Genomic DNA, 21,381 nt, shown 5'->3' on the forward strand with positions numbered 1-21,381 from the left:
TATTAAAGTCTAAACCTCATAAGCAAATATTCAAGACCCTTCACGTTTAGATCTTGACTTATCTTTCCATATTAATTTCTTATGTATCCCTATTATATGCCTTGCCTTTTAATTAAAGTGAGGAATTCATGATTTTTGTAATTTAACCTATATTTTCATTTTCCCTCATATTTGCCATAGTTCCACCAAATATACATTCTTGAAATTCAATATGAAATACTACCTCTTCCACAAATCATTTCCCAACATGAAATTATCTTTGTTCTGACTATACACACACACACACACACACACACACACACACACACACACACACACACACTATTCTACCATCACCACTATCATCAATAATGATCTGCTTGTAAAGGTAGATATGCATTTTATATAGCATCTACAAGCTTTACTTTGGCCAGTTGAGGCAATTTGTTTTGACCTGTTACAACTCTGTAACAATGCCCTATATAAGCAAATACGCAATGACTGTCTGATCATTAAACCCCTGTATGCTATCAATTGATTTAAAAATACAAGCAAGCCCATATGGGTGGAATTATAGAAATCAGTATCCCATTGTGAAGCACAGAAAAATGTAGTATCATAGGACTTTGAATCTAAACCCAATTCTGCTACTGAACAACCTGTGTAACCTTGGGCAAGTTCAGTTAAGTACTTTTTTTGGCCTCCATTTCCTCATTCATAAAATGAGAAGGCCTAATCTCTAAAGTCCATTCCAACTCTAAATCCTACGATAACAATCCCTAGTTTAAACAACATGAGCCCCTGTTTACATGAATAGAGAAAAATTGGATCTAGGCACAAAATATTTGGTCAGCTGGGTGCACCATGGGCTACCTTAAAACCATATGAACAACAGTGTTTCCAGGTTCCAGCCACATGGCTCCACCAAGTGGATGACTGTGGTGTGCCATGCTGACTGAATTTTTTTCTTTGTCCAGTTTGCTGTCCGCAAATATCCACTATGCCTGTGGATGTTTTTTTTCCCTAGAAGTAGGAATAAATACTAATGCTATCAACAATGATGTCCTTATTAAAAATTATACCTTTTTACCTTACATATTAAATTAAAATTTATATAATGAAATTTCTTTGTAATTCACTTTTGTGTGGAAACTATATTAAACTGGTATTTACAAACTTTTACAAAGTATCAGAAATATCTCAGAATAAAACGATGATCCTTATATTATGGTTTTATAATTTATTATTATGCTTTAAATATTTTACAGAAATAAAATTCACAGAAATGTGAATTATGTACTATTCACATATGAATATAAAATTCTTAGAAAATACCTTCACAAAGCTATGATTCCTTGGAAAATATTGGAAAATGAAGATGGGAAAATTTAAACTAAAAAGCTAACTTTTTTATTACATCTAAAGTTACTTATCCTAATTTACTGCTCAAAATTCCTGAACATTTAAGATTTGGTTCTTAATGGAAAAATAAAATATTTTCTTCATCTAGAAACTTGTAGATTTGACTATTGCAGTCAATTGATAGCTCAAGTAGAAAATTCCAAAAATGGAAATTATAAGACTAGTAAAATTAACATCTCCTTTCAAATTTTTAGCCTTAGGACAGTTTACTTGGTGAGCAAATCCTTCAGTTCATAATTTAGTTGGACTTTTCACCTTTAAGCCTGTCTAAAGTTTATATTTCAGGTATACAGCTTGATTCAATATAAATTGCATGATTTGCATTTTGCTTTATTAGTGTAGTTTTCTTAATTTAATAGAACTTTGAAACAAAATGTTCTCTTTGTAGTATACAATATCTAAATCTCAATATTTGTGAAAAGTATATTAATTATGAAAATGCCAGTGTTCTACTTCAGGTAATGATGTTCTACGAACAACAAAAAATCCTGAGGTGAATAAGAAGCATGCATTCAACAAATATTTACTACTGTACGGAATATAAAGAAGCATAAGACATGCTCTCTGCTTTCTAGGAGTTTACAGTCAAAGTGAGGGGAAAGAACATACACACGTGAAAGGTTTTTTTTTTTAAATAACAGAATCATGATATATATGATAAGGGCAAGTGAATGGTTGAGACAGTAATTGATCATCAGATTTCAGAGGAGAAATTATGGTGGGCAGGAATATTCATACACAACAATATAGATAAAAAGCTTTTTAAGTTTGTCTTTAAAGGATAAGTAAGATTTGAATAGTCTGAGAACTGGAGAGAGAGAGAGAATTGTAGAAAGAGAAAATAATGCGATTAAAAGTAAAGGGAGGTGACTGTGAAATGAGGTTGGAATATCCTAAGGAAAGCAAGTAGCTGAAAATAAATGCTGAGAAAATTTCACAGACTCATAGCATCTCTGAGCAGAAGTCATCTCAATCAACCTATAACTAAGCTTCTTATCTGACAAACATTAAAGCAGTCTTTGTTTGAAGACCTTTAGTGATAGATATAATATTGTCTATTTCACTTTTGGGTAACTCCAATTATTAATATTTTTATTTATTTGTTTTTGCAACAACATGCAATAGTAGTTTTCACAAATCATTTTTTAAACAAGGTTTTAAGTTTTACATGGCAATCCCAACTACAGAGAAGTGTTTTGTTCTACTAAGTCAAAAATCTTCCTCTCTGTAATTTCCATTCATTTGATTTTATTTGAACAGCAAATAAAACCAAGAAGAAGAATATATCTCCCCCTCTTCTCAAGGCAAGATGTTCCCATTTCCATTATATAGAATGATCTCAAAATCTTTCAATATTCTAATCACCCTCCTCTGGAAAATCTTTAATTTAATCAATGTCTTTCCTAAAACAAGGTACCTATAAGTAAATACAGTACTCTAGGTTTGGGATATTATCTCCCTTATCTGGATATCAGAGATCTAGTAATATAGTCAAAAATAATTTTTAGCTTTTTTTCTTTTCTCTTATTTTGTATGTGGGATTTGATTTTTGAACTCAACTAGGACTTAAATGTATCTCTGTTAAATTTTATATTATTAGAGTTGGTCCATTCTTTAAGCCTATCAAGATTTGAGGGTGATATTAATTCCCTTGTAAAATATTTACTTGTTCCAGTTTTGTGTCATCCACAAATTTAATGAGCATGTCATTAAATCATGTCACCTAAATCATTGTTAAATACATAGGAAAGAATAGGATCAAGGAGAGTTTCTGTAGGCAATCAACTAGAATTTAAAGTCCTTCTAGGCTAAAATCATTTAACCACCAGTCTTTGAGTGTAGTCAACCAAATGAGTGTTCTTTCCCTGTCTTCTCACTTATCTGGGGGTGGGGAGGAGGTTTCATCTCCTCTGCAAATATTTTCATTCCATCATTTTCTATCTAAACACCATTTTCCTTAAAGAAGCTAATAGTAACAATACAAAAGTTTAATAGTTTTGAATCTTCATCTTTTTCACCTATACTATACCTTCTGTATAGTATATTGTCCTCAATATGGTTTTTTTAGCCTTTTTATTATTCTTAGAATTTCTCATCAGTCTGAGCTTTAATATACCTAACATTTTCCTGTTTAAAAAAATGGATATATCTTGTTTGAACAGAACAAAAATTTCCCACAAAAATCCCAACATAGAGAAGGAAGAAGTCCTTGAAATCTGAAGACATAGTTTCATCTTTTTAAAATATAAGTTCATCAGTAAGTTCTATTTTAACAACAAAATCTATTTTGACAACAAAATCAAGAAAACTGGAAAATGATTTGATTTGTCACTGATGTTTTGTCCTTCATTCTTGAAGAAGACCATGACATCAGGATGGTGATACCATGACAAGCACATGAATTGGATTTGAGTGAGTGGGGCTGTGCAAAGTCACCAACCTCACTTTCTCCTCCAGAGCCATCTGGGTCCAGTGGACAGATATGAATCAGAATGACTAGAGAGGATTCTGGATGTGAGGCAGTCAGGGTTCATCAATGTGATTAGAGAAAATTGTTCCAAAAAGTAGTAAGACTATTTTACTGTCTCAGTCAAAGAAATTCAAAGAAAAATAATAGTTTTACAAATATCTATTAGATTTCTATTATACTGATGATCTGCCTATATTTTCTCCATTTGATATAAGCAAAATATTATTAAGCATTTAGTGTATATATTATATATATATATATATATATATATATATATATAACATATATTATGCAGTGGGGGTAATGAATGTATTGATTTCTCTTAAATTTGTTTTAGAGATCTATTTTATTTGCTCTGTATTTTCTCAAAGGTGACCACAGGTTCCTAGGGCAGTTTAGATACATAATGCTAATTGCTTTTGCCTTTAAGGCAATTACCTTCTAAGTAAAACAACACATAGCAAGAATAGAAGAGGAAGAAGTCTTCATTTATTTAATCACATAGCACTTTTGATGGCTGATTCCCAGACTGCTCTCTTCTTTAATATATTTTCAAAGCCTTCTATGCATAATTAATGTTCCTGGCACGAAAATCATTGGACAAAAAAGAACCTAATATGTCCTATCTCTCCTTTCTATTTCCTTTTTGCTTTTAATAGTAATCTATTTTTTTGAAAAAAAAATCAGTGTGTCTGTTACAGAAAAATCCCCTGTATTCTCACAGACTACCGAAGTGGAAAGCAGAAGGTAATATGACTAGTGGGAATATAGTTTAAACTAATAAAGATGGGTGGAACCAATGCAAATTTGGCATGCCAAATAGGATTTGGCCAGGGTCGAGAGACGGGACTAATCATTTTTGAAAACTTTGCAGAGCTGTGCTAATGAAATGTTCAAAAGTCAGAAATCTATGTCAGTAGCTTGGAGGTACCGATTTATGTCAGGTTTCAAGGAGCAGGGAATTCTACTGTTTGTGTTTTATTTAACTCTTACAAAGTTTTTTAACTCTCAGAAAATATTTGAAAAATAGCTATATAGTAGAAAAAATACTTGATTTGGAGTCAGGGGACCAGGAATTGAATCCTGCCTTTGTCATTTCCCATTTGCCACTTATTGAAGCCTTACTTTGTCACTTCAAGTTACTAAGACTTGAACAAGTCTTTTCACTTTTCTGGGCCTCTATTTTTCTCATCTTTAGAATGAGAGGGTTGGACTAGATAGCAATTGAAGTGCTTTCCAGCTTTAGATCTAAGATTCATTCAGCTCAAAGTCTTCATAGCATAAAATATGGACTTATTAGCCCACTTTATTAGCAGGATTGACCTCTAGAACAATTTTCACTGGCTTTACCCACATTGATAATATCATACTATACCTTCTTAATCATTCTGATCTACCATTTCTCAGTGCAGGGATGAGCAGGAGGTATTTTTCATTAACCTAAAACTTAGACTTAGATAGGATCATTGATTTAGAGGAGAAGGGGCCTTTGAAGTCATCAAGTTCAATGGCTTCATTTTACAAATGAGGTTTTCAAGACAAGAGAAGTTAAATAACTTGTATGAGAATCACACACTTAGTAAAAAAATACTTAAAAGAGGATTTAATCCAAGACTATACTGGAGTTACCTAACTAGAGTCAATTGTTAACAATGTAATCATTTACACCTCAGAAATTAGCAAAGTATACAAATAAGGTATTGATTTATTGTTTTGTCTAGACCTAGTCTAGACTCTAGATTTAAGAAAGTAATGGAAAAAATTGTTAACAAGACCAATTAAACTTGAAAGTGTGTCATTTTTCTTTCCCTCCCCACCCCATCTCACTCCACAAGAGACCTGGTTGTTTAATAGCACAACCTGATTTCTGACCTGAAGTATATACAACGTTGTCCACGAAGCCATGCTACTATGTTGGGAAAGTTAAGAGATAAGAAGGAAGGGGAGCTGAAAGCGATGTGCTAAGCAACAGGATACAAATAATAAAATATGATAACAAAGAAGGCACCATTGCTAGTCACCATCTCTTCCCCATTTTGAATTCAGATAAACCATGGAGAAGGGGATATGGAAAATAGATTAGAGGTCCATCAGGTTAGTATCTGAGATCTACTAGGAAAATCCAGGTTAAAGAAGTTACCTAAAGTTCAGGTTAATTCTGAGCAAAACTTTTTGGCTTTACTGTATATTACTTCCTCTTCGTCTTCTCTATAACATAGCCAAAATGGATTTCTCTTCGTTCCAAATGCATTCCTTTTCCTTTAAAATGCAGTTAAAGCACTACCTTTTATGAGGAGTCTTTCCTAATTCCTCCACTTTTAGTTTCCTCCTTTCTAAATTAGTTTTTATTTGATAACTTCTGATTTATTATCTTTATATTTATTATTCATATACTTATATTTGAACTTGTTCTCTCTCATTCTAATATAAACTCTTAGTGAGTAGGGATTATTTAATTCTTTGTATTTTTATCCCCAGAACCTTGCAAAATTCCTGTCATAATAAATGTCTGTTGATTAATTGATCAATTTACCAACATACAAGACTGGACATGATGAATAACATAGTGATCCATGAAAACAGAAAGCTGAAGAGGTTTGGCAGAAATTCATCTTAGACCAGCATTTAACAGTATATGAAAGAAAAAAAAGATCCAGATAGATTATTGACCCAAACTTAAAAGATAACATCATTTTTTAAAAAAATCAAGAAGGGACGATGTTACTTTTTACAAGGATAGCTGGAGGAGAGCAAACGATAAAGTAAAAAACAAAATAAACAATTTGGATTACATAAACTTGAAAAGCTTTTGCAAAACAAAATCTATGTGGTTAAACTAAGAAGGGAAACCATTGTGGAGATCAATAATCCCTTCCTGGTTCTGCTATTGAGTTTCTGAATTTTGCCACCATGAGAGGAAGGGAAAGAAGGAAATGTGAATTTATTATTGCCTACTGTGTACCAGACACTTGTTAAGTACTTTCCTTTTATCCTCATAATGACCCTGGGAGGTATGTGCTATTATTACCCATTATCCACATTTTACAATTGAGAAGACTGAGGCAACAGAATAGCTAAAGTGACTTGCCAATGTGTGAGGAAAGATTGGAACTGAGGACTTCTTGACTCCTTCCTAATTTCAGTGTTCTCTATTCACTTTGCCACCCTGCAGCCTTCTCACCCAGGATTATCATTAACTGCCTTGAACCTCGTCATTCTAAAGTGATCCTCTTGACCTGGAGACTTCCAGAATTCCATAAATGGAATTGATACAAATACATTAGGGAAAAAGTCATTTTTCTAATAGCTAAGTGTTCAAAAGAAATAAAAAGACAGTTTTCAAAAATAAAAGAAATACCAATTTTCAACATCAAATTAAAAAACCCTCCAAATCACTAATAAGAAAAATTAAAATTAAAACAACCTAAGATTTTATCTCATATTCATAATCCTGTCAAAAAATGAAAATGGCTTATTTTAGTAAGGTTATTGGGGGAAGACACATTAGAGCATTGTTGTACAGCTATGAAATGATCCAGTTATTCTGGAAATAAATTTAGAATTATAATTAGAAAAACCACTAAATTGTATATATTATTTGATGCAACAATATTACAATTTGGCAAATAACTCAAGGAAATTAAAAACCAAGGAAAACTCCACTTTAGCTAAAAATATTTTTAATGGCATTATGTGTTGTTAAATAGAACTGGAATTAAATGTCCATCAATAATTGGTGAATGTCTGAGCAAACTGTAGGATACTAATATCATGAAATACATATTATCAATATTGTATATTATAAGAAATGATTGACATGAAAAATTCATGGAAACTTCAGAAGATTTATATGACTTGATATCAAAATAAACAAAAACCAGGGAAGCTAGGGGGCACAGTGGATAGAGCATCAACCCTGGAGTCTGGAGAACCTGAGTTCAAATCCAACCTCAGACACTTAATAAATTACCTAGCTGTGTGATCTTGGGCAAGTCACTTAACACCACTGCCTTGCAAAAACCAAAAAATTAAATAAGTAAAAAAATAAACAGAAACTGTAGAAAATTTACAAAATTGCCACAATAATTAAAGAGAAAAAATAATGAAATGCATCAGTACTCTCATCAGCACAGTGACAAATTCAGAAGACTGGCAATGATAAAAGGAGCTTCCTTATATTCAGCAAAATGAAGCCTATATGGTAAAATATGGCCAGTGTGTCCCCTTTTTTTTTAAAGAAAAACTATACTTCTTTGTTACAAGGGAAGGTTATCTTGTAGGGGTTGAGGCTTGTTATTGGAAAATGTCAGCAACATTTGAAAAACATAAATAAAACATTTTAAAATATGTACACATACCTTCTATAAATTGAATAAATGTCTCATACATATTATTTTTCAAATGAACATAGCAGCAGCTGGAATTAATAAAACACAAATCCATTTAAAACTATTACTAAAATTTAAAACTAAAAGTGGTAGAACTTTGGGCAAATCTAGAAGGTGATGAAACATTTTTTTTACTTGTTTTCTAATCTGATTCTGTCCCTTTAAAAATTATGGGTTTGGAATAATATTTTGCCCCTTAGTGTCTATGTTCATTTGTCTGTTTGGTTTTCCTGAAAGTTATTAAGTTGTAATAAAAATGTTTAAGTGCAGCTGAATACAAAATTTTTTCAGTGCTTTAATGGATCTATGATTTTGCTTGAACTCCCTCCAGTGGTGCAGAAAGCAACAGGTTCAAGTCTCCTCATGCACTTTTACCTATATCTTTCCAGATATTCTAAAAGAGGGTCCATCGATTATGTTTTGGTCTTTAAGAATCTGGTTAGATTCTTAATATTACTGAGGTATTAATACTAGAACAAGAGTTTTCCATCGATATCCCTTGTACTAACTATATGACCAGCTAAGTTCTTTGAAAAATTTCCTCTCCAAAGACCCTTTTCCAAAGAGCCTTTAGGAACCTGAGGAACCCGTAATCTTTTTCAAGATTTCTATTGCAGAACTTTTGACTGTAGTCACTTCTTGAAAAATGCAACATTTCTGGAGTTATAATGCTACAGGGGCTTAAAGATCCTGAGCTGCCATTTTGGTGTAACTTAGAGTATTCAGGGCAATTATGTTAAGACCCTCAATTCCCTTCAACAGAAAAGAGGAAAGATGTCCAATTTTATGTCACATATGTAAGGCTCACTTCAGAGAGAAATAATCAAAAGAGCAATATCTACAGAACAGATGGATAATGCTTGACTGACCCAATTGGCTAGGGGATTGGTGAAGTCCTGTGGTTTCACATTTATCAGTGTGTGAGCAACAAGGATAGTCATCAACTTTAATACTTCTTATAGGAAAATGAAAGTAAATGTGAGGGACAGAGTTGGAAGCAACAAATACAAGCCAGCTGTGTACCTAGGATACCGCTTTAGGCTGACTACAATGAAAAGATAGGCCACTTCTGATTAAGATGACAATGTGAAAGTTATCAAAAAGTCCTCTCTCCCATGTATATGCCAGCAAAAGAAAATTGAAGAATAATAGAAGTTAGCTCTTTCATTCATTTAGGAACTCCACAAAAGCACAGTCAGAATTGAGCAAAGGCAGGGAAGAAGAAGTTTATATTAGGGAAAGTAACACAAGTCCTTATAAATTGATATGAAAATAGCAAATGATTTAAAGTAGAAATGCCAGGGAAAATATGAATAAACAGAAGAAAACACTGAATACAAAGAAGAAATACTAAGGAATAGAAGAAAACCAAGTAGTAATTCCAGACAAAAAGAGCAGCTCTATAATAAGTATAAATAGCACTTAACAGGAAAAAAAATGGCTTGGACATATGGACTGTAAGAGGAAGAAAGAAAGTAATAGATTTTAATTTAATTAGAATTGAAATGAAAAAGACCCCCAGAAGTAAAATTTTGGAAGAAGTAACTTAAAAGAGAAAGTGGGAACCCTTACCTAAATAATGAGCTCTCTGAAAAAAAAAACTGAAAGGAATAAACAGAACTAAATTACTTAATGCAACAACATAGATTATTAGTAGAAAACCAAAATACTAAATAGGAAAAGGAAACATAAAATAATTTACTATCAAAACCAATTAACCAGGAAAACAGGTGAAGAAACATTTTGAGAATCATCAAACTCCCTGAAAATTATGACCAATCAAAAAACCTGGATACTATATTTCAAGAAATCATAAAAGTTGCCAGATATATTAAAAACAAAGGGCAAAGTGAAAGCAGAAAAAATGCCAACTTCTGAAAGAAACCTCAATCTAAAAATACTCAGGGTACCATAGCTAATTCCATAATTTCCAAATAAAAGAAAAATATGTAACAAGAAAGAAAAATTTCACAAAGCCATAGTTAGGACCACACAAAACTTAACAGGTACTATATTAAAAGAGAGAAAATAGGGGCAGCTAAGTGGTGCAGTGTATAGAACATTGGTCCTGGAGTCAGTAAGACCTGAATTCAGATCTAGCCTCAGACACTTAATAATTACCCAGCTACATGACCTTGGGCAAATCCCTTAGCTGCACTGCCTTAAAAAATGAAAAATAGAGAGAAAGAGAGAGAGAGAGAGAGAGAGAGAGAGAGAGAGAGAGAGAGAGAGAGAGAGAGAGAAAGAGAGAGAGAATATTGGAATACAATATTCCAAAAGTCAAAGTCTTACAACCAAAAATACCCTACCATTCCAAAAATGAGTCTAAATCCCAGAATTCTCCTTCCAAAGAAATGATGATTCATCTCTTGAGCCTTTGGGAGAAGCAGCCATGTGGTAGCACAGTACTGAAAGGATGTAACACATTAGAAAGACATGGTAAACCCTTATGGATCCCTAAGTTTCCTCCATTCAATGACAACAGCATGATGGTCAGATGTTATGTTAATAAAAAAAACAACTTTCCTATGAATTGCAACTTTGTAAGTGCTATCATATGACTCCAAATAGAGAAGGATGGGTCCTTCTCTCCCCTAGTACCATGGTGATACTACTGCTCCTATCCATTATAAAAGCTGAGTTTGTAATGCTAATAGGAGAAAAGAAATATAATTACATCTGAGCAACTGTTTCAGGAGATAAATTATAAGGAAGTGTTTACATCCTAATTGGGGGAAAAGAAATACATGATCTTTCAGAATCTCACTGTCTTCAAAGGACACAATGGGTGTTAAGAAACATAAACACTTTTCTGGTGATAGGGAACTAGAGATTGAGGCTGGGGAATAGCTGGTATGTGATTGAAATTAAATGGTATTCTGTTATGGCAAATCATGAACAAAATGCTCTTAGTAAAAAATTGGCATGAGCAGATGCAATGGAAAATATATTATATACAAAGGAACAATGTTGCAGGATGATCAGCTGTGAATGAACTACTATTAGTCAGCAATGCTTTGACCTAAGACAACTATGTAGGGCTTATGATAAAGAATTATCCATTCCATAGATAGAGCTGATGTAAGAATACAGGGATTGAATCATATTTTCCCCTTTAATTTTCTTGAGGTTTCTTTTTTTGGGGGGGGGGGATTATGTTTGTTTTCACAATGACAGTTGTGGTAATGTTTTTCATTACAAATTTTTAACCTATATCAAGTAACTTACTTTCTCAGTGAGGGGGAATGAGATGGGAGGAAGGGAGGAAATTTGGAACTCAAGGTTCTGGAAGTGAATGTTGAAACTTGTCTTTGCATGTAACCAGGGGAAAAAAAGAAAAAAAATTGAAAAGAAAAAAAAACTTACAGATAAAAGAACTATATGTGATTTTTATTTTGGTCGGTTGGTTTTAAGAGAAGAAATAAAAGGGAAGTAAATGGAATATCCTGGGAAAGAAATGAAAAACAGGGAGGAACTTACTATTTCATATAATAGGAGCAAATAAGAAGAGTATACAATCATGGATGATAGGGTTGGGGAGGGAGTAGTTTATGGTCCTCATTCTTATTTGGAAGGAAGACAATATAAATATAAGGAGTTTGGGTGAAGAAATATTGTTCAATTCAACAAGGAATCAAGTAGGAACAAGGAAAGGAGAGATAAGTTTAAGGAGGAAGTTAGATATGCAAAGGGAATAGTTACAAAATAAGCCACAGCTTCAGAGGGTAGGTTATAAAAAAGAGATTAAAAAGAACAGGATGTCTTGATTTGGGATAGAAGAGGAGTAGGGAATGGGGGGAAAAACAATTCAGTTACAAATTACTAGTTTTTCTCAAGTTTCATCTCTTTATCCAGTTCCTTCTTCTTTGCAAAAAAAACGGATAGGGAAGAGAGATAAAATAATATAAAAAAGATATGATGAAAAGAAATACATTTAATCATAAGATGAGTATAAATGGAATGATGGCACCCCCAAACAAAAGAATGTAAGTATTACAAAGAAAAAAACATCTATAAATGTATTGTTTCAAGAAATAGAAAAAGCATAAAGATTCACATAGAATCAAAATAATGGGCTAGAGGAGGAATCATTATACTTCAAGTGAATTTTAAAAAGCAAGGGTGGCTGGACCTTGGACTGATGGAGCAGCTGAAGAAATTGATCTGCCACCTTGCTCTCCTAATCACTCGAGGTGGGATTGGGTCTCATCAAACCCCAGGAGAGACCAATGAGATGCTTACACAAAACAGCTGTGCAAAGTGAAGCTGGAGCAGCCTCATTTGTGCAGAGATATTCCTGAAAATAACCCAGATACTCCATTTGATTTCACATCAGAAAACTACAAGAGGTTAGAAGCAATTGTAAAGAATCACCCAGAGGAACAAAAAGCAGCAGCTGTGGTTCCAATACTGGACTTAGTCCAAAGGCAGAATGGATAATTGCCCATCTCTGCCATGAACAAAGTTGAAGTTTTACAAGTACTTTGAAAGAGAGAATATGGAGTAGCAACTTTTTATACGATGTTTAATCAAAAGCCAGTGGAAAGAATCATAGTCAAGACTGCATCACTACCCCTTATATGCTTCAAGATTCTAACAATATCCTGGAGGTCATTCAAAAAAGCTTGGCATTAAGGCTGGAGAAACTACACCTGACAAGCTTTTCACACTAATAGAAGTGGAGTGTTTAGGTGCCTGTGTAAATGCACCGATGGTTCAAATAAAAGACAATTGCTATGAAGATTTGACACCTATGGATATTGAAGAGATACTTGATGAGCTGAAAGTTGGCAATGTTCCAAAACCTGGATCAAGGAATGAACGTTTTTCTTGTGAGCCAGCTGGTGGTCTTATATCTTTCACTGAGCCACCCAAAGGACCTGGTTTTGGTTTGAAATCAGACTTCTAAGTAATTTCTATGAATTTGTTTAAAAACTCCTAAACAAACCTGTGAAATCATTTCTCAATACTATAAACTAAATTAAAACTAATCTCCCCACCTTGAAAAAAAAGCGAGGGTGGTAATCATGATCTCAAAAGAGGCAGTTGAAATATGTATATGTGTGTGTGTGTGTGTGTATACATATATATATATATATATATATATATATATGTTAGGAAAAAGGGATAAGAAGAGAAATGATATTTGTAAAGTACCAGAGCTAAGGAAAAATGTCAATACTTCCTATATGTGCACAAAAAACCAAGTATCTAAATCCCTAAAGGAAAATTTAAAATTACAGGGAGAGACACCAAAATGATAATAGTTGGATCCCATAAAGTATTCTTTTCAAAGCTACTAAATTTAGCAAAAAGATAACCAAAAAACCTTAAGCACCTGCATCAAATTTAAAAATGTAATATACTGAAATTTTCTGACAACTATTCAGTTACAACAGAAAAAATATTTTTCATCTATATGCTATGCCATTACATATTCATACTTAGAAAAGCTGAAATTTAAACACATTTTTCTCACTTCAATTCAATGACATTATAATCAATACTAGGTATTTGAACAAAGAATTCAAATTTCAATGAAAACTAAATAATTTAATCTTAAGAACAAATCAGAAAAAAATAGATAATTTCATCAGAGAAAGTGACAACAATGAGACAACTTAACAAAGTATTTGACATATTTTCAAAGCAGTCCCTGCAAGAAAATTTTCATAACTAAACTCTTCATCCAAAAGAGAGAAAGAACAGATCAGTGAACTGGGTTTAACAGAAACAACAAAAATTTAAAAAATGACAAATCAAAAACTGACAGATAAACACAAAAATTGAAATTCTAAAAATAATAAAGTGCACATTTTAAGACAAAAAATACTGAATTGACAAATAAAACTAAGATTTTTTAATCTGATAAAAAGGCAGAGAAACCAAATTGTCAGTATCATAAATGAAAAGGAAATATTCACAACAAATGAAGAAAAAATAGAAATTCTCAGAAATGGTTTTCCTCATTTAGATACACCTAATGCCAAGTGAAATGAATAGATATTTTCCAAAAAATAAGATACTGAGATTAATAAAACAAGAAATTTAAAAAACTCATAAAAACTGAACAATTAGTAAGGAACTTCCTGGGGGGGGAAGTGCTTTTTATACAAGTGAATTCTATCAGACATTCAAAAAACAATTAATTCTAATATTATATAAATTATTTGCAAAGGGAGGGAAAGAAGAGATTGCACCCAGTTCCACTACTGGGTTAAATGTGGACCAGGGAGAGTTAAAGGAAAGAAAATCAATATCTCAAGTGAATACCAATCCAAAAGTTCTGAATAAAATATCATTAAAGAGGCTACAACAACAAATTTGAAAGATTTTATATATATATATATATAATGAATTGCATTTATACAAGAAATTTAGCATTGGCTCAATATTTGGAATCTATAGCCACATTAATAACCAAAACAAACCAATAATGATATTAATAGATCCAGAAAAAGGTTTGTGAAACAATATATAACTTTGTGTTTAAAAAAAAGCAATAGAAATATGGTACTATTTCTTAAAATGACAACTATCCAAAAGCCAAGATTTTTTCCAATAAGGTACAAGATAAAGCAAAGATGACCATCACCTCCACTATTTTTCTATAGTTCCAAAAATGTTAGCAATAAATAATTACACAAAGAAAATGAAGGTATGAAAGTAGACAGAGACAATATTCTTTTCTGCAGATCTTACACCTAGAAAAACTTAGTTTTAACTAAAAATTATTTCAAACAATAAATTCAAATAAATACAAATATAAAAAATAAAATCTATAAAAACCACTAGTATAAATATATATATATATATATATATATATATATTATATATATATATATATATATATATATATGGAGAGAGAGAGAGAGAGAGAGAGAGAGAGAGAGAGAGAGAGAGAAATTCAGCAGGAAAAAGTAGAGAAATTTCTTTCAAAATAATCACCAAATGTACAGAATATTATTTGGGATTCCATTTATCAATCAGCCAATAAGTATTTATTAAGTGATTACTATAATTAGACACTATGATAGTGGTAGGAGTAAAAAATGTAAAAGACAGTAACTATACTGTGTACAGAATAAATAGAAAATAATTTATGGAGAGAAGGCACTAAAATCAGGAGGTATTGGGAAAGGGTTTCTGTAGGAAGTAAGATTGTAGCTATTCATAGAAAAATTATATAACTATAAACAGAAACACAATTTAAGGAAATAAGGGGCAAACAAATGAATCAGAAAAATAGCAATTGTTGATAGTTGGATATTTAAATATATTAAGGAGAATACTATCTAAGACAATTTACAGATTCAGTGCCATATCAAACTAAGGAGTTATTACATAAAACTAAATAATAATAATAATAATAATAATAATAATAATAATAATATTAATGATGACAGTAATAACAGTAATATAATTTATTTAAAGGCATAAAAGGTAAATATCAAGAGAAAAAACTGTAAAAAGGATAAGAGAGAACTAGAAGTACAAAACTTATGAAGCCATAACCATCAAAATCTTCTGGTACTGAATTTAAAAATAGAAAAATTGATCAGTGGAATATATTAGAATCAGAGCCAATCAAACATAGTAGCACAATACTTTTAATAAACTAAAGTATAGCTAGGTTATGTATCCATTTTTATCTTAATTATGTAAGATATTGGTCTATATTCAATTTCTGCCAGACTACTTTTCAGCTTTACCAATAATTTTTCCAAATAATGAATTCTTATCCCCAAATCCTGTCTTTATATACAAGTCAAGCACAAGATTACTACAGTCATTTGCTACTGTAAATTGTATCTACACTGTTTTACTGATCTTTCTATTTCTTAGAAATGTAAAAAAATAATTTTGATAATTTCTGCCTTATAATGTAGTTTAAGATCTAAACCTACTTCTTTTACATTTTTTTGGCATTAGTTCCTTGAATACTCTTGATCTTTTGTTCTTTCATAACTATTTTTTTCTAACTCAGTAAAATAATTTTTAGGTAATTCAATTGGGATAGTATGGAATATATAAAATTATCTATATATTCTAAAATATTTATATTCATTGTTTTTGTAGTGGCAAAGAAGTGAAAATTGCAGGGATGCCTGTCAGTTGGGAAATGGCTAAACAAGTTGTGATATATGATTGTGTTGGAATACTACTATACTATGAGAAATGATTAGCTCAAAGATCTTAGGAAAAACATGGATAGACATGCATGAAATAATGAAGAATAAAGTGAGAATTAAGAGAACATTGTATACAATAAGAGCAATATTGTTTTAAGAACAAGTTGGACTAAGACATTTTGATTATTATAAATACCTAAATTAACTTCAAAGGTCCTATGAAGGAAGATATTATCTGTATCCAGGGAAAGAACAGATCAATAGAAGTATGTACTTACACATCCATATAATGTTTGTCCTTCATTTTTGAAGGAGACCACGACATGAGGGAGGTGATGCCATGACAAGTATGTGAACTGGATTTGAGTGAGGGGGATGCTATGCTAAATCACCAGTTTCATTTTCTCCTCCAGAGCCATCTGGGTCCAATGGCCAGATATGAATCAGGATGACTAGTTGGATGAGAGGCAATGAGGGTTAAGTGACTTGCCCAAGTTCACACAGCCAGTGAATGTCAAGTGTTTGAGGTTGGATTCAAACTCCCATCCTCCTGACTCCAAGGCCAGCGCTCTATCTACTGTGCCACCTTGCCACCCATGCATACATTTTTCTAATCATAACTATATCTAGGATGGGAAAAGTGAAAAAAAGTTACATGATAATTTTATTACTTGCAGTATTTTTATTTACATTTATAATTTTATTATTATTAAATTTTATATACAATTTATTTATATTTTAATTTAAATTATAATTTCATAATTTAAAATATATAATTTATTTTATCATTTAAAAGAAATAGCATGATATATAAAATAGATTTGTTGTTTCATGTGCAATTATCTTTTTTTTCTATTCTACTATGCTATGAAAAGGCTGATTTTATTTCTTAAGATCATATTAAAATAAATTGTGTAAAGAGTCACTATTTGGTAGGCAGAGCCAAGATGGCCAAGAAAAGTCAGTAAATTACCTGAACTCTCCCCAATTGCCCTCAGAAACTACATTAAATCAAGCTTCTAAAAGGCTTCTGGGGTGACAGAACTTACAAAAATGAAACAGAATGAACCAATTTTTTCACTTTAGATACCTCAGACAGATCTCAAAGGAGTGTCTCACTTGAGTAAAAGTGTAGAGCAGCCCAATGCAGATGGTGTCCAAGTAAGCCACTGGGAGACTCTCAGCCAAAGCACAGAAAAGGAACTATGCCCTCTCAATCCTGGCTCAGAATCCTAGTGGTCAGTGGTAATGCCTCCAGCTCCAGTGCAGAAAACCAACTGCTAGACTGGGAACCCTCAGTAAAATAGGTGAGATAAGGCCAGGCCACTCCAGACCAGTGGACAAGCTACCAGCATCCAAGGCCCCAACTCAGAAAGCCAGTGATCAATCACCAGCTCAAGAAGCTTGGAAGAGTATACCTCAGCAACAGGATCAACTTTCAAAGTCACAAAATGAGTTTAAAAAATGACCCAAAAAACCCAGAAGAGTTTTTACCATAGAAAGTTACTATGGTGACAGGGAAAATTGAAATGAAAACTCAGAAGAGATCAATTTCAAAATACCTATATGCAAAGCTTCAAAGAGGAAGATAAATTGGTCTTGAGACCAAAAAGCCTTCTTGGAAGAGCTCAAAAAGAATTTTTAAAATCAAGTAAGAGAGGTAGAAGAAAAATTGGAAAAAGAAATAAAAGTTATATTAGTCAATAGCAGCAATATTGGCTTTACTGATTTAGCTATATACTTTGGTTGCTATTTATTGGCCAAATCCTGAGGGAATGAAAGGACTGTATTCTTTTCCTTTTAAAGATGTAATTTTTTAAATAATTGTTCATGCATTTTTACTTTTTAAAATGTTCAATAGTTTATAATATCTTGCTTCTTTATTTTAAAAACAAAATGTGGATAAATTGGGTTAAAAGTGACATGAAGTTAGCAGACCTTTGTGATTAGAAATATCTGAGCCTCCATTATACCATTTTCAAGACCAGAATTTATTATGCAGTCAAACAAATGTAGCAACACTGTTTAGACAAAATAACTGTGGCTTCTTGCCATTTTAAGTAGTGATTCGTACTTATCATTTAGCTAGCCACCATATAATTGGCAGTTAACCTAAATTTCATTTGCTTAATTTTGATGGCTAGCTTTAAAAGCTTAGGAATTTGATATTTTTCAAATATAAGTGATTTTCAAATGTAAGAATTTGATCAAGTTTAATTTAAACTAATGTACAGGTTATACTAACTCCATTGTTTTCAGTGTATGTAATTGGAACTGTGTTAGAAATACACAGTTAGTAATCTCAGGAATGGTTTTGTTTTTAATAGATATGCACATTTTAGTTTGTATTTAGTGATTCTTAAAGCATTTTCCCATAGTTTTAACAAAATAAATTTAATTTAGTTTGGGGAAAAAAAGAAATAAAAGTTATGCAAGAGAAAATCAACAGAGAGAAAAAGGACAAAAATTGATGAAATCAGCAATTTCTTAAAAAATACAATTGACCAAATGGAAAAAAAAATCCACTGAAGATAATAACTCCTTAAAAAGTAGAGTGTGCCAAATGGAAAGGAGGAAAAAAGGTAACTGAAGAAAATATTTCCATAAGAATTAGAACTGGACAAGTTGGAAGCTAATGATTTTATGAGAAATCAAGAATCAAACAAAATCAAAATAATTAAAAAAGAAGAAGAAAATGTAAAATAGCCTTATTGGGAAAACAACTGACCTAGAAATTAGATCCAGGAGAATAATTTAAGAATTATTGCACTACTTGAAAGATATGATCCAGAGAGAGACAGACAGAGACAGAGACAAAGACAGAGACAGAGACAGAGACAGAGAGTCTGGACAGCATCTTGAAATTATGAAGGAAAACTGCCATAGAACAAGAAGGTAAATTATAATTGTCATTGAAACAATCCACCAATCATCTCCTGAAAGAGAGATTCCAAAATGAAAGCTCCAAGGAATATTGTAGACAAATTCCAGAATTATCAGGTCAAGGAGAAAATGCAGCAAGAATTCAGAAATAAATAAATAAATAAATAAATATCAAAAAGTCACAGTCAGGATTACACAAGACTTAGCAGTTTCAACATAAAAAGACCAGAAGACCTGATATGAAATTCTGTAAGGCAAAGCAGCATGGGTTACAACACAGAATCAACTAAATAGCAAAATTGAGAATAATCTTTCAGGGGAAAAGATAGACCTTCAAAGAAATAAGAGACTTTCAAACTTTCCTAATGGACAAATCAGAGCTGAACAGAAAATCTGATCTTCAAATATAAGATACAAGAGGAGCATAAAAAATAAACAGGAAAAACATGTTATTCAATTAGGTTAAAGTGTTCACATCCCTACTTCAGAAGATGATACTTGTAATTCTTAGAATTATGTCAGTAAGAGCATGTAGGTATAAGTTGATTTTAATGTAATGATATAATGTAAGTGGTTAAAAAGAATTTAATAAAGAAAAGAATAAAAGGAGAGCTAGATTATGGTAAATTATATCACATGAAGAGTCACAAAAGACCTTTTATAGTAGAGAGAAAGAAGGGAGGGCATAAACATTGTCTAAATCTTACTCTCTTTGGATTTGGCTCAAAGAAGGAATAATCATTTGGGTAAAGAAATTTATCTTACCCCACAGAAAAATAGGAGGAAGAAGGTAAAAGGGAGCACAGAAGAAGGAGGGGAAAGGGGAAAGAAAAGGGATGGGACATTGAAAGATGGGAGAACAAATTGAGGGATATGACAGCCAGAGGCAAAACACTGGTGAAGGAGTGATAGTGTGAAAAGAGAGAGAAAAGTATAAATGGGAAAAATAGGATGGAGAGAAATACACAGTAATCAAACGGCGAATTCATATGGGATGAGCTTTCCTATAAAACAAAAATGGATTAAAATCCAGAATCTTATAATACCATGTTTATAAGAAACACATTTGAAGCAAATATGAAATGATTTCATGATTTGAAAATACCATGATTATTATAATGAAAGCCTATGAAAAATAAACTGAACTGGAAACTAAATCATCTAATTTTAAAGAATAAATGGGTCAAATAACAAATAGAAATAATAATTTCTTTTTTATTGATAATTTTTCCAAATACATGTTATGAAAGCTTTTCAATATTCATTCATATGTATATGTATATTTTTAAGTTACAAAATTTCCTTCCACCCTCCCTTCCCACCCCCTTCCCCTCAGCAGCAAACCATCAGATTAATATTGAACATACACATTTGTTTTAAGCATACTCACAGATTAGTTATTTTTGGTATGAGGAATTAGGATTAATGGAAAGAAATATATATAGAGTGATGTAGTGTTCATCAGATTCCGAAGGACTTTTTTGTTTGTTTTTTTTGTTTGTTTTCCTCTTCCTCTGTTTGAGGATAACATTGTCCATTGCTGGTCTAGTCGGTTGACCTAGCTCTCTGAACGGCTGAGAGAACCTGTATCCATCAAGGTTGATCATCTCATGTTGTTGTTAATGTGTGCATTGTTCTCCTGGTTCTGCTCCTTTTGCTCAGAATCAGATTCTATAATTCATTCCATGCTCTCTAGAGTCCAACCATTTATGGTTTCTTATAGAACAATAGTATTCCATAATATTCATGTACCATAACTTGTTTAAATCATTCCCCAATTGATGAGTGTTCCCTCAATTTCCAAATCTTTGCCACTACAAAAAAGAGCTGCTATGAATACTTTGGAAATGTGGAATTTTTCCTATTTTTTTATGATTTCCTCTGAGTATAGGCCTAGAATTGGAATTGCTGGGTCAAAGGGTATGAACAGTTTTATTACTCTTTGGGTATAGTTTCATATTGCTCTCCAGAAAGGCTGGATCAATTCACAGCTCCGACGACAAAGCATTAATGACCCAATCCTTCCACAACCTCTCCAACATTGATCACTTTCCCTTTTTGTCATCTTAGCCAATCTGATGGGTATGAGGTAATAACTCATAGTCAT

General features: G+C 32.1%; 1 protein-coding gene and 1 pseudogene across 2 annotated transcripts in view; one reads left to right on the forward strand and one right to left on the reverse strand.

The window, feature by feature from the left end:
• The window catches only part of RASA1 (RAS p21 protein activator 1), a 289,596-nt gene that overhangs the window by 127,042 nt on the left and 141,173 nt on the right, over positions 1-21,381 (reverse strand). The gene's annotated exons all lie outside the window — the stretch shown is intronic.
• On the forward strand, positions 12,489-13,168 carry LOC141503384 (NADH dehydrogenase [ubiquinone] flavoprotein 2, mitochondrial pseudogene; annotated as a pseudogene).

This window comes from Macrotis lagotis, chromosome X, assembly GCF_037893015.1.
Source record: "Macrotis lagotis isolate mMagLag1 chromosome X, bilby.v1.9.chrom.fasta, whole genome shotgun sequence".
NCBI classification, from domain to species: Eukaryota; Metazoa; Chordata; class Mammalia; order Peramelemorphia; family Peramelidae; genus Macrotis; species Macrotis lagotis.